Source organism: Hesperophylax consimilis, chromosome 12 (assembly GCF_061612785.1).
Source record: "Hesperophylax consimilis isolate HC1 chromosome 12, BYU_Hcon_1.0, whole genome shotgun sequence".
In the NCBI taxonomy this organism is placed as follows: Eukaryota; Metazoa; Arthropoda; class Insecta; order Trichoptera; family Limnephilidae; genus Hesperophylax; species Hesperophylax consimilis.
Genome location: NC_142847.1, coordinates 21,584,263 through 21,598,680, shown reverse-complemented (window position 1 = coordinate 21,598,680; position 14,418 = coordinate 21,584,263). Strand labels below are relative to the sequence as shown.

At 34.5% G+C, this 14,418-nt stretch overlaps 1 pseudogene; it reads left to right on the top strand.

Annotated features, from left to right (window-relative positions):
- Nucleotides 1–10,321: 10,321 nt before the first annotated feature.
- LOC149419316 (small nucleolar RNA U3) lies at nucleotides 10,322–10,420 on the top strand (annotated as a pseudogene).
- Nucleotides 10,421–14,418: the final 3,998 nt, after the last annotated feature.

Here is a 14,418-nt window from a genome sequence, read left to right as displayed (position 1 = left end):
GCCAAAAAGAACAGAAAAAGAGTGTTATACTATGTATATAAAGAAAGCCGAGTTAAATATAAGGAAAGATGTGAAATATTTTTGGACTTTCGTGAAATCAAAACAGTCATCTTCTGAAGTACCTAATAACGTGTATCAGAAAAACATTTCCTCAAGTGATTGTCAACGAATTTGCAATCTTTTTAACGATTACTTCCAATCTGTCTTTATCCCCGATAAAACTACTAATAATACTTCCACAAATATTGTTGATTCAAGTAATGATGTTACCATAAATTCAATTAATTTTGATTCAATTGATATAACTGCACCATTAGTGTTAAAACATCTCAAAAATGTGGACACAAAAAAGAGTGCCGGTTGTGATAAGTTACACCCAATTTTTATTGTTAATTGTGCTGAAATACTAGTTACTCCTGTAACACTACTGTTCCAAAAATCTTTTAAAGAAGGTGTATTTCCTACCATTTCGAAACAAGCTTTTGTTTCACCTGTTTTTAAAAAAGGAGACAAACACAACATTGAAAATTATAGACCTATCTCTAAACTATGTGTCTTAAGTAAAATCTTGGTAAAAATCGCGTGTAACCAACTTTTTGACTCATGCAAAAATACGATTATTAGCCCCCATCAACATGGTTTTTTTCAAGGCAGATCTGTTGATTCGAACCTAGGACAGTTTACTGATTTTGTTCTTAACTCTATGGATAATGGGAAACAGGCAGATTCCATCTACACAGATTTTTCTAAGGCTTTTGACAAAGTAAATCACGACATACTGTTAAACAAGCTCTCGAAGATTGGTATATGTGGAAATCTTCTGAGATGGTTCTCTTCATATGTTAAAAATAGAAGTCAAGCTGTTGCTTTAAAAGGTTACATGTCACAAATTATAATTATTCCCTCAGGGGTACCGCAAGGCTCCCTCTCTTGTTTATTTTATACATAAACGACATGAATCGTGTTATCAGTAATTCTTGTTTCCTATTTTACGCTGATGACATGAAATTATATAAATGTATTGGCTCCATAGATGAATGCGACCAATTACAAGAAGACCTTCGTAAAATTGAGGAATATTGCAAAAACAATCAACTATATCTAAACATAGATAAATGTAATGTTATTACTTTTACACGAAAAAAACACCTTTTTACCTACAACGAGTAGAAACAATAAGAGATCTTGGAGTAATACTAGATTCTAAAATGTTATTTAGGGATCATATTCTAAAAAAAGCTTATAAGCAATTGGGTTTCATTATTCGAATTACAAAGCCTTTTACGGTAGCACACACCCTAATTCTGTTATATATGTCATATGTACGGTCACAACTAGAATTCGCCTCAGTAATTTGGAATCCTCAATATCAAACATATATTGATCGCATTGAAAATATTCAGAACAAATTTATGAAACACCTATCGTATCGTTTTAGTGACCATCGATTTGTCCCTGTCACTTTATATAAACGCAGAAAAATCTCTGATGCATTATTCTTACACAAAATCATGAACTGCCTAGTTGATTCATCATATCTGTTAGAAAGGATTGCATTTCGTTGCCCCAAGCAAAACACCAGATCGAACGATTTATTCAGAATACCACATTGTAAATCCAAATACGCGCAAAACTCTGTAATAGTACGTATCTGTGAAACTCACAATGCCTCTAGAGATGTAGACATTTTCAACCATAACTTAATATCATATAAAATTCAGCTTAATAAATTAAAATACTTTTATTTTATTCGATTTTTTTGTTGTGAAAATTACATTTACCACCCGTAGTGAATAGTATAGCTATGCGAAAAGTTTTATTTTTTCTTTTCGTTTTTAATTTTATGTATTTCTTTATTATGTTTATTTTTTTGCCATTTAATATGTTGTGTAGGTAAAAAATACTAAATCTAAATTTAATTCAATGGAACTTAATTGGTCTAGAACATATGAATGTTTATTGTAATAATTTTTTACTGTACGACTGTTTGCTTCCTAAATAAAAATAAATAAAAAAATATATAAAAAAATACAGTTTATTTTATATTTATTAAGCCTTTATCAAAAAGTACTTGTACCAATTAGCTTCCAATACAATCACTTTTATATTGTTAAATATTTAACATTAAATTCTTCAATTTATACTCAAAACACGTCTGTTGTTAAACAAAACAAGAAAATAATTAATTACCATCACGAATTAAATGGCGCAGAATAATTTTTCTTATATAGATAATGATAACGAAATAGAAAGTAGTACAGTAAATAATTTAGAAGATTGAATAAAAAAACAAAACACAAATTCGTCTGATAATCTTGTTTGTATTCAATTAAATATAAGATCTATACAAAAATATTGGGATGTATTGCATATATATTTACTTAATTGTTTGAAGCATATTGACATTCTGATGCTATGTGAAACATCTGTTCAAACTGAAAGCATGTGTTTGTACAATATTCCTGGATATAATGCATATAACTACTGTAGGACTGATAAGTCAGGAGGAGGTATTATATTGTATACAGGGTGTATCGGCACGTACCCGACAAACTTTGACCAGGTATTCCATAGCATATTTGGAGTAAAAAATCTTATGTGCACTTTGCTGTCCGGTAACGTTTTTTTTTAATAAAAAAATTATTATTCATATTTTCACCACATGTCACCACTGTTTTATCCTTTGTCAAAGTGTGAAAACCCATCTGGCAAATATTTTATTCGAATTCCGTTGAATAATGCACGTTTGTGCCTATATTGGCGCACTTATACAATCACAACGAAATGGCACGGCACCATTCGTCTCATTTTTAACTATTATTATTTAGTGTGTGCGAAAGAGCAAAGACGCTTTTTGACATACTTGCTTATAACAGCTGTTGAACACGAAACGCAATGCCAATGACAGTGATGTAGTGTGGAAATTTTATTTTTTTTTGTTTTTAATTGAAAAAAAAATGCTACCGGACAGCAAAGTGCCCATAACATTTTTTACTCCAAATGTGCTAAGGAATAGCTGGTTAAAGTTTGTCGGGTTAGTGCCGATACACCCTGTATAAGAAACAATTTTGAATTTAGACTAAAAACATTAAAATCAATACATTTTGAAAATATAACAGGAAAGCTCATACTCCAGGACAAAACTAAAGTCAATATAATAGCTATCTATAGACCTCCTAATTTCAGTAAATCTTCATTTCTTACGGAATTATCATCATATCTTGAGACAATTAATAGTAAGGAAAATATTATATTACTTGGAGATATAAATCTAAATTTGCTTGATGAACAAGATAAGATAGTAAATTCATATGAAAACTTACTTACTAACCATTATTTAACAAAATGCATCAATGTAGTAACCAGAGAAGCTGTGGACAAATTACTCGCACGTGTATTGATCATATATTTGCCAAATTTAGAGGCAAGAAAATAACTGCTTGCGTCTGTGAAAATAATATTGCCGATCATTTTATCACTGCTATTAATATAAAATCTCATAAACGTCAGGTAGACTTTGCAAATAAGTATATTCAAATCATCTCACAAAAGGATATTGATAGATATATCAGAGATTATAACTGGAGTAAACTTATAGAGGAGAAGGATTGTATTTCATTATATGAAAAAATAAAATCTTTATTTAATACATTTTATAAGAGTAGTTCTAAAACGATAGTGCAAAAACCGAAAACACGACCTTATGCAATAAATGAATGGGTAAGCAGTGAATTATTATGTCTAATAAATAAAAGGAATAAACAATATAAAAAAAAATGGAAAAGTACACCAACAAACAAAACATATGAAACAGAATACAAAAAATCACGAAACCTTGTCAATAAACTTATAAATAAAGATAAAACTAACTACTATAATAATAAATTTAAAAACTGTTTTAATGATACAAAAAAAAACCTGGGATGAGATAAATAATATTTTAGGACGTAAACCAAAAAACGATTGCGATGAAACAATAACACGATAAATGTTAAAAGATAGAACTGAGGATTCTGTGTCAAATGATTTTGTGAATTACTTCTCGGATAGCATCAGCAACATGTTACATAAATGCAATCACAAAGCTACTAATATTGTACTGGAAGAACTGCCTTACAGTTTATTTATACCAAGAGCTACTATTACTGATATTGAAACATTGTTAAAAAAATGAAAAACTCTAAAAGCACAGGTATTGACAATATAAGAATGTTTGATTTAAAAAAATATATAAAAACTCTTGGGCCAATAATTACTCATTTAATCAATACGATAATAAAGCAAGCAAAAATTCCACAAGAATTTAAATGTAGCATTACTAGACCAATATAAAGGTGGAAAACACATTGAACTGGGAAATTATAGGCCTGTTAGTATTCTACCTGCGTTAGAAAAAATTCTCGAAAAATTTTTATCAAATAAATTAAATAATTACATTAAAAAATTCGCTATCATAGATCCAAATCAATATGGCTTTCAAAGAAAAAAAAATACTGAAAAATTACTGCAAGATTTTTCCAATTACATAAATAATCAATTAAATAATAAATTACATGTTATTGTGTTATTTATCGATAACTCTAAAGCTTTTGACACAATTAACTCCAAAAAACTGCTAGAAACCTTAGAAAAAATTAGAATAAGAGGAAATGTATTAAATTTATTTAAAGATTATCTTAGAAATAGAAAAATATGTACCAAAATAAACAATACTTTTAGTAAAACAATTAATGTATCTGCAGGAGTTCCACAAGGTTCCATATTGGGACCTACACTATATATAATTTATGTAACTATAATGAAAAAACTTTTCTCTTTTGTTAAACATTTTGTATTCGCAGATAATTCGGCATTGGTCATTTCACATAAAGATCTAAAAATTGCAATTGAACTCATGCAAATTGACTTTAATCAACTTTGTAAATGGTCACATGATGCAGGACTATTAATAAATGCTACAAAAAACAAAGTTATGCATATAAGATCACCTAATGCAAGATTTCAATTTAATCCTAATATTATTTCTAATAATTTTAATTGCATCCATAAAAATATCACGACTAATTGTAAATTTGAAAGCTTAGAATTAGTTACGGAATATGTCTATCTTGGTGTCACAGTAGATTGCTTTTTCAAATGGGACAAACATATTACAAAAACCTGTAAAAGACTCAGATCAATTGCTGGCAGAATGTACACATTAAATTTTTTCCTATCAATTGAAACACTTAAAATAATTTATATGTCAATGGCAGAATCTATTATAAGATATGGATTAACCATATGGGGAATTACTACTATAACCAATCTGAAACAAGTCCAAGTTGTACAAAACGCAATTGTAAAATTACTAGTCGTCCCTAATATTTTTAAACAGAGACATAATACACCGTTGCTATTTCAGAGTGCCAAAATTTTACCTGTTAAGGCTATTCTATGGCAAAAAAATCATATTTCAGTATATATTTACCCCGCAGCATAAAGAAAAATTAGAACATAAATACAGTACTAGATTCACGCGCAATGACGGGTTAATAGTTCCGAAATTTAATAATAAATACGGACAGAGAACGTTTGAATACAACGTACCGAAGATATTTAATTTATTACCTGACACTATAAAGCAATGTAAGTCTATGAATAAGGTTAAATATATGGTGAAAAATTGGCTATCAGAAAAAAAAATTACTTTAATATGTATGAAAAATTGTATGAAAAAATTGTTGATTCTGTAGATATAAGATGTAAATTATAACTTGTAAAAATGTATATTATGTAACTAAACTTTAAGCACCTGTTGACAAGCCAATTCAATTGGCTAAACAGGACTTGTTTGTTGATATGTATTAACTATTTATTCAATAAAAAAAATAAAATTCATCTAACTATGTATTTATATCCTTTTTTATATTACATATCTCGAAAACGATTAAATAGTGAAAAAAACATGCATTATAAGCAGTGGCGGCCAGCTAATATGTGCTCCCGAGCGCCGAACAACCAACAAGATTTCCGACATGACTAATCACAATACGAAACTCGGTTCGGTTATAATATCTCATTCAAAAGGTACCTAATTATTAAGCGCGCTTAACTTGCAGACCGACTTTGACTTGTGCCTATGTTCGTAGCAGTTCGTTTTCGATTGCGATCCAAAATTTAACTGCTTTGTCGCATATTCTGTGGAACAGTCGAAAGCGTGGGTACATACCAGTTCATACTATTCTTTGCAAATAATACCATATCATGGACGGCGTTCGGGGTTTTACCACCACATCAGAAGGAACGGTTTATTCAGTAGAAAGTTAAACTAAAACGCGTATGTTTAATGTTATTGTCGATATCGTGGTTTCAATTTACCATCTGCTATTTTCAGCGAATGTTTCGCTTCTTGGATACAAGCATTTAAGATAAAACATGTCATTAAGAGATGAGTTATGGTCAGATTACTTATTATCAGTTTAGTCAGTACTCGCCGTTGCCGGGCACGGTCTGTTGAATTAAAAAATGTTCTTACTCTGCGAAAGTTTTTAAGTTTAATTGCAGGTTATATCGATCTTGTATATCAATTATTAATAGGGTTATCAATTGCAGGTTATACTAATTTATGATTACTTTTGTGTTTGTTCAAAGTATAAATTAAGAATGAGTTTGAATGTGGAATACATTAAGAACAATAGGCCGAGTTTTGAAAACAAAGTGATAATAAAAAATGCCTGTCCACCTAAAATCTGAACTGATAATAAAACAAGAGTGAAAATCTGGATCGAAGAAGTTTACTCGATCATTTAACAAAACAATGTATAACAAAGCTTCGGAGCTCTGTGCATGTGATCAATTGAATAGTTTATTTTGTTTTACGTGTTTAATTTACGATGTTGATTCAGTTTGGACAATCAGCGGTGTTACTGATGTAACTCACCTTTCTTAAAAAATCAAAAAACATAATTCTTGTCATTTACATTTACAAAAAGTTTTGAGCTTAAAGGTTTTAGGAAAAGTTGACATCAGAATGCAATTGGATTCTGGCTACCGTGCCTAAGTTAAACACCATAATGAGCTATTTAATAAAAATCGATACAGGTCAAATTTCCCAGAACATGATTTCAATGTTACGTTTAAAACGTATGACTTCCTAAATAAAGTTCAGTAAAAGTGAACTCTGTAGAATTTACGCCCGCGACGATTTTTCAAAAGCTAACGGCCCTTTATCAATTTTACAAATTTTTTATAGTACTTGTTTATTAGAAGACTTTCCCGAGACTGTGAAATTACTAAAACTTTTGTGCACCATTCATGACCTTTGGAATGACCTCAGTTGAAAGCTAAAGATGTTTCTCAACGTTGAAAACAATAAAATCTTTTTTAAACACGTTGAGCCAGGACAGACTGATCGCACTATCAGTGTTAAACATTGATAGAGGTCTTCGCTAAACAAAAGGAGCAGAGAATAGAACTTCTTTATAAATAGGTATGTACCTTTATTTAATTTATTTTATGACTTAATGTTGTAATCCGGTGAACCCCCATATATTTTGACCACCGGCCGCCACTGATTATAAGTTGTAAGTAGGGAATGCAATCCCGCAAGAAAATGTCAATCCAGGTATTTGCGGGACTGAACAATCTTAGTCCCGCTGGATCCAGGTATTTGCGGGATCCAGCAGAGTGGACTTAGATATCTAATCAATCGTATAATAAAGCCTAATACCTCGATCTACCAACCTTGTTTTTAGACTTTTAAATTTATACCTATAATAAAACAAGTTCTTTGGGACATTTTAAATGATTTATTAATAGGTATACCTTTAGTTAGACATAGGTAAAGTTTAAGTCATAAATTGGCAAAGAATAAGATAAGACATAAATTTACATAACATACCCGCCCCGGAACAGACTTTGTCTAGTGAGGTGGGTAAAAGAAATCTATGTACACAAATGAAAATAAAATAAACGCCCGGATTTCCGGCACTGAAACTGAAACTGAACTGAAACTTAAATTTAAATAATAACGTTCACACGATAAACAATTTTCTTGTACAATGAGCATCATAAGTTTAATTAAACATTATTTTGGAAATAGCTTCGTAAAAATGTTTAAGTATTAATTGTTGCATCTGATAAACGGCTTCTGATATTGGACACAAGGTAGCCAGCGGCTGAAAAAGCTCGTTCAGCTTCCACGCTGGTTGGCACAATAGTCATTAGCGCATTGTAAGTGAATTGAAGGTATGTGCCTTTTAATCCACCGGACTCGAAGTAATTCGGAGTAAGTGAGGGTATATCTTGGGACTCTTGTGAGGTATTCACTATAAAAAAAAAAAAAAAAATATCTGTAGTTGCTCTCTTTCAGCTTTAAAAGATCTTGAATAACCATCATTTTTAGTGTCTTTCCGTAATTCATAACCATTAATTTGATTGAATTAGACGATGTTGGTAAGTTAAAACCCCCGTCTTTAAAAAGATCTCGCAAATCCGACGAGGTACAGAAAACTCGGAATGGTAAACCATCTTTAGACACCATTCGTGATACCCTCTTTTCGACGGTATTGTTTTCGCTTGAAAAATGGTTAGTGATTTTATTTATTGATGGTTGAGGTTCACAATGAGCCGATGTGGAAGAACTGGACGTCGATGCAGTTGTAGAAGCTTCTCTGTAATCCCGCCAGTCCAGCGGGATCCCGCAAAATTTTCGACCGAGATTAGTCCCGCAAAATGTCTGCGGGATCTCGGTATTTCGGGATCCCGGTATACCGGGATTGCATTTCCTAGTTGTAAGTCATTGAGATGTATAGCGCCCCTGAGGTGATTTTTGATAAAAAGAGCGTTTTGGCATCATTTTTATTTTATTTAATTTTAATTTTAATTTTTATTTTTTATTGTACAACAGAACATTCGTTCCAGTTACAGTACAATTTTACATCATATCAGCATTTGGGTAAGTGACTCTTCAATAATTATTATCATATTTATACACCCAAGGCCAACTACAGTACAGGCCTTGGAACACGACGGATGTTGAAGTGTCATGTGGTCAAAAAGTCAGTGCCATCGAACATCGACAGTTTGCAAATGGTAGCAATTGTTGATGTTGATGCTTGGTGCTTTTGCTGATTTGTGTGTTGTTCTACCGCAAATATATTAAATAAGGAGAGTGATTACATAATTTTAAAAAAGTGATGTTTGTTTTGCGACGTTACGGGACTACCATAACACCATGTTACGAGTTACGAGACCACCATACCATGACGTCATGTCGTGATTAAAATAAGGACATAGTTATAAAAAAATTAACCAGTCATTTATTATTATTAATAGAGGTATTTAAAGTACATTTTTTGGGTTTGACTGGGGATTAAACCTTCCACCCCCGGTGGATGTAAATATATATGACACCAATCGCTCGAGTGGTTATGTACAATTAAGTTGTTATTGTTCTAAATTTGAAAAAAATCAATATACATATATTACCTAGAGACAGTGAGACTATTGCATCAATGTTGTGAGGTTGAAGGAATAGAACCAACCTAAACCAAAAACAAAAGTCCATTAGTTTGGATATCGCTTTAGAGCTTTATTTTGTGTTTATGCTGAAAAAAATATGTGTAGTACCTACGTATAAATATATGTCGTTCTCGTGTTTGCTGAATATTTTAAAATGGTTAAGTGAAAAAAAAACTATGAAGTTTGTTGAAACACTTGCGGAACTGGCTAAGTATTCATAATTTAATATTTATTGAAAACATTTTGCGTAAACCCGATAAGATTTTTTTTTGTACTAAATTCGTGCTTAAAAACAAAACATCAAACGTGTGGAAACCTACTGAAAATGATTGAAAACCACCGACGTCAGTGGAAACATAATAATATATTTGGTAATCGGACTTCACGTAGGTAGCTACCTAGTTGGCGACACTTCTTTATTTAGAATCAACGGCACAAGTGCCATTTACACACATTTACTATTGCTTAGAAGATATTATAATTAAGAATATTTCCTCCGATCAAAAATATTGCATAAGATAGGCGACACATTACGCTATGCGCATTATGCCTTGGTCTATTTTAGCACATCGCTCGAAATACCAATATGAATGTATGGCGAGCGATAAGCTGAAATAGGCCAAGCTTATAGCGTGGTCTGTCACAGACTTAAATCAGAATATAAAATATCAAAAATAATTTACCCGTTGACAAAAAAAAAATAATGTTGAGTTAAAAAATTATTGCACACGGCCAGAGATGACGCCACTTCCGTTCGAAGCTTGCACATCACCGTATCCATCTTGTTCGTATTTACGCAAATTTTCTTTTTATCGACAGGACTGTACTTCACAGGATCATTTCTGTAGTACTTCCTCCCTCGTAACGTGTACACTTCACCAGAGTTACACCCCGTGATGAGGAGATGTGGCGCGGTTCCTTGAGCGTGAGGCAGGTCTTGGGCAGGGGGGATAACTCCGAGAAAAAAGTGGGTCAGAAAAAAAGACACGGTAAATCTCTATGGCTGTGTATCTGTGACGTATATTTTCCACAAACCAGTGCGAACTTCATGCATGTTTATAGGCCGCTGTCAAAACATGAAAATGTCAAAAAATGTTAAGTGCGATGTGAAAGGATGTACGGACAATACATCGATTCGACATCGGTTTCCGAGTTTTAAGGAGTACCCTAGTCTTTTTCGCAAATGGTCAATACGGATTGATAGATTAGAATTTATTACGAAATACAAAAATCTTCTGTGTTTTTCATTTTTCTGTTAAAAGCAGAGAAATATCAAAATTCGTTACTGTCGTAAAAAAACATTTCATATTTGATAATCTTATAAATGTTCTTCCTTTATTTAAAGGATTTTAAGTCATTTTAGTTTACTTTTACGACAGGTTGATTGTTCTCAGTACAAAATTTTAGGCTAGTGAATGGGATTGGCTTCGAATGAGAATTATATTGTCTATGGTTACGCCTTTTTTATAGTTTCTATCCTAGTCGATGGTGAGTATGTGTAGTAGTGACGTATATTTTTCAGTTACAGACTTTTATCTATGGCAAACATTAGGACCCATGGGCTCAGTACTAAAAACCCGAAGATATTGATCTAGTGAGTGGTTCATTTATGGTCTTGGGTCAGCTTACGGGCGGACACTTGACCATCGATGATCGTTCGCTGTTTGAGTTTTCACACAGTTAGGGAACCGTCGCTTTCTGAGCGGTTATTATTATAAAAATTATTAGACAATGTTAGTGAAGGTTCAAGGTGGGTCTTATGAGTACTTTTCGCTACTGGGTAGTGGGTACTAGAGGTGGGTCCCATGAGTACTTTTCGTTACTGGGTGCTAGAGGTGGGTCCTATGAGTAATTTTCGATACTGGGTACAATGAGTAAAAATATAAAAAAATACCGGTTAAAAAATATTCAAAGTATTAAATACCGACCTGAGGATTGATTAAGAAAAAGTAATTTCTAAAATGTACTCACTACTCACTTAAATTCTACCCACAGATTATTAATATTATTATAATATTAATTTTACTGGGTACGATAAATACGCCTCACCTGTCACCTCTACTGGGTACAATGTGTACGTGTACAGGTACAAAAAAATACCGGTTACAAAATACTCAAAAGTATTTTATACCGACCTGAGGATTGATTAAGAATAAGTAATTTGTAAACAATGTAAACTGTACTCACATAATTTCAACCCACAAATTTTCTACGAAAAATTGATTATTTGTGTAAAAGTGTGTGGAAGGGTTTAGTTTTTCCCGTAGGGAAGATTTAACCCGGACATTAAGTCGAAAAAAGTGATAATAATAATGTTTGTTTATTTCAGCTGAACAGAGCGGTGAGTGTAATATTCTGTCAGCCATATAAAATCATACATCCAAAAATAACTGCCATAAAACTAATAGAAAATGCTAATCTTAAAATAAGTTCAGAGGATATTACCTCGGCAATAAGAAAATATGACAATAGATCAGGTCATTCGAAAAAACTATAATCTAGAAACAAGTGTTGTTCATTACCCCCAGACAAGTCCATAGAACATGTAAAGACCTAGGTTTTGAATAAAAAAAGTCGAATTAAAATGAAGATCTGCCATGAATTTAACTGAATTTAAATTATAAACAATCGGGCTTTTAAAGGCTAGAATCTTGGAATAGGCTAGAACTATATTTAGCATTGATACAACAACAAAAAACACTGAAAGAAGAAAACACAGTGAAAGAAATATTTGTTTCACCGTTCGAAACCGTATTTATGTTGTATGAAATATCTCATATGTGCGTTACGGGATCCGCACATATTATGGAGCCTCGCGCCGTGTTTCCATTGATGGTTTTTTTCCCATGGAGTCTTGGCACGCGTTTATTTGTACAGGCAAATTTTTTTTTTTTTTTTATATTTACTCCACACAGGAGGCCCTGAAGAAAATAATTTCCCTCGGGGCCTATGTCATCTTTGGGGATGCTGTGTGGAGGGTCTTTTTTTGGAGAGGAAGGAGTGAACATGGGTCTTGAAGAGTCCCATGTTGTAGGAGGGAGGAAACACAGAGGCCGGCAGTTCGTTCCACAGCCGAGCTGTTGAACTTAAGAACGAATCGTAGAAGCGACCCGTTCTCATGTGACAAGTGTCAACTGTGTACAAATGTTGGGCGCGCGTTTGGCGTGTATCCCGACTACGCACCGGTGCCGAAGGGATCAATGACGCTAGTTCCTCAGAGCATCTTCCATTGTAATACCGATAGAACAAGGACAGCATACCTACTTGACGCCTGTGCTCTAAAGATTGCAGTCCGTTTGTTAAGATTGGGGAATCTATCAAACGGACCGCCCGTTTCTGCACAGAGTCAAGGGTTTTTTTCAGGTATTTTGGGGCTCCAGACCAGAGATGGCTGCCAAATTCGACAGTAGGGCGCACTTGCGATTTGTACAGGGTGAGCAGTTGTGTACTATTAAAGTATCTGCGGGCCCTGTACAGTACGCCCAGCTTCTGAGAGGCCAACTTTACTCTGGCTTCGATGGAGCCCCCGTACCTGAGCTGGTCACTTATAGTTACACCAAGCATATCAATGGAAGGCCTGTTCGGAAGATTGCTTCCGTTGAAGGAGACTAGATTATCATTTGGATCCCTTTTAGACGTAATCAGACAGGATTGGGTCTTTGAAACATTAAATTCGACGAGATTATTTTTACCCCAGGAGGAAATACTCTCGAGATAACCGTCCATTCTCTGCTTCAAAGCCCTCCGAGCCGTTGGAGTTTGTGTGCCCTTTGGGGGCTTGTCAAACAAAAAGCTATCATGAACTGTACTGTCATCCGCGTAACAATGAATCGGTGCACATGTCAAAAGGTCATTGATGTGCAACAAAAACAAAGTCGGAGACAGAACCGATCCCTGTGGGACGCCAGCATTTATGGAGTGCGAGGAAGAGGTGAAACCGTCAGCAACCGCCTGAATCGACCTATCCCTTAAAAAGTCAGCAATCCACGTACACAGGGATGCGGGAAGTCCGTAAGAATGCAATTTGTTGACAAGTCCTCGGTGCCAGACCCGGTCAAAGGCCTTGGATATGTCTAGTGCGACCGTTTGGGTCTCACCGTGACGTTCCAGGCACCGCCCCCAAACATGCGTCACATACGCGAGAAGATCACCGCACGAGCGGTTCCGCCGGAATCCGTATTGACGGTCGTTGATAATTTTGTTCTTCTCGAGGTATGTGAGCAGTTTGTCGTTTATCACACGTTCCATCACTTTGGACAGAACTGATGTGATCGCTATGGGGCGGTAGTTGGCCGGGTTGGAGCGGTCACCTTTCTTGGGAATAGGGTGAATGACCGCTTTTTTCCAACCAGAGGGCACAGTGCCACACTTCAGGGACATTTTGAAGAGCTTTGTCAAAACTGGAACTATTTCCGCAGCACACCTCTGCAATACCAGGGCAGGTATTCCATCAGGTCCACTAGCTTTGTTAACATCGAGCCCCCGTATGACGTGGAGTACATCCCGATGCCGGATCCTCAGCTTTTTCATATAGAAGCCGCAGTGAGGAACCGACGGCGGAACAGCACCCCCGTCGTCGAGGGTCGAGTTTTCCGCAAACATTTTCCCTAATAAGTTAGCCTTTTCGGTGGCGGTGTTTGCTAGTGAGCCGTCAGGTCTGGTAAGAGGTGGCAAACTGGGTTTGCAAAAATTTCGACCTATTGAGCCCGCAAGCGACCAGAATGCTCTGCTGCCATGCGGGCAGGCAGCCAGCTTTTTGCTGATCTGCAGGTCGTGTTCGAATTTTGACCTATTGATGATTCTCTTGCATTCCTTTGCCGATTTGTTGTATGCTGATCTGCTTTCGGGCGTTCGAGATGTGTTGTAGGCTCGGTAAGCCGCGTTTTTTCGTCGGACTGCTTCGGAGCATTGTCG